Below are 1414 nucleotides of genomic sequence, written 5' to 3'. Positions count from 1 at the left end.
TTCAAAAAAGAGATAGAAATATTGAAGAAAACTCAGGCTGAAATGAAGAAGGAAACACTCAGTAAGCCAATTAAAAATGACTGGAGAAAGCCTCACCAACAGGATGAATGAAATGGAAAACAGAATATCAAGACTGGAAGATAAAGTGGATGAATTAGACCACTCAAGCAAAGATTATGAAAAATTTAAGAAAACACAAGACTGGAATATGCAAAAACTGTGTGACACATAAAAAGACCAAACAAGCATCACAGGCATAGAAAAAGGAGAAGAATCTCAGGATAATGGTGTGGACCAGATCTTCGACAGGATTGTAGAAGAAAATTTCCCAAAATTAAAGAAAGATATGCTCATACAAATACAAGAAGCACATAGAACACCAAATAGAGAGGACCAGAAAAGGAACTCTTCACAGCACATTGTAGTAAAAACACTAAAAGTACAGAACAAAGAGACGATACTGAAAGCAGCTAAAGAAAAACAGTAAGTCACATATAAAGGAAAGCCCATCAGAATTACAGCTGACTTTTCAGTATAAACTATGAAAGCCAGAAGATCCTGGACCAAAGTAGTCCCAGTTGTAAATGACCACAGATGCCAACGCAGATTACTTTACTCCGCTAAAGTGTCTATTATAGTTGAAGGGGAAAGAAAATCTTCCCTGATGTAAATAGGCTGAAAGAGTTCATGTTCACAAAACCAGCCCTTCAGAGAGTTCTTGAAGCAAAATACAGAGAGCTGAGGAAAGAAACAACTATACCCAAAGGGTAACAGAAAGAAACTTAATGAAGGTATAACAGGAAACGCACAGCTACACCAAGAATGTGAACAGAAATCAAACGACAGGAATCAATACACATCTTTTGTTAATAACTTTAAATATCAATGGTCTGAACTCCTCAGTCAAAACACACAGACTAGTTGAATGGATTAAGAAACCCATCTTTTTTGTTGTCTGCAGGAAACTCATCTCAGTTTCAAGGACAGGCACTACCTTAAGGTGAAAAGATGGAAAAATATACATACAAAGTGAATGGTACTAAGAGAAAAGCAGCTGCTCCAATTCTTATATCTGACAAAATAGACTTTGAACTAAAACTACTCAGAAGAGATAAAGAGGTCCACTTCATTCTGATCAAAGGAACAATTGACCAAGAAGATATTATGAACATATAGTCACTGAACTCTGGTGCACCCAACTTCATAAAAACAGTACTACAGGACTTTAAGACCCAGGTTAATCCCAACTCATTAGCAGTACAGGACTTCAATACCCCATTGTCACCATCAGATAGGTCAACAGGACAGAGAATTAACAGAGAGACATCTGAACTAAACAATATCACATATCAAATGGACCTAACAGACATCTACCGAATATTCCACCCAAGCACCAAAGAATATACTTTCTACT

This window comes from Nannospalax galili, unplaced genomic scaffold (assembly GCF_000622305.1).
Source record: "Nannospalax galili isolate Female #2095 unplaced genomic scaffold, S.galili_v1.0 scaffold309, whole genome shotgun sequence".
Classification (NCBI taxonomy): domain Eukaryota; kingdom Metazoa; phylum Chordata; class Mammalia; order Rodentia; family Spalacidae; genus Nannospalax; species Nannospalax galili.
This window is presented reverse-complemented; position numbering follows the sequence as displayed.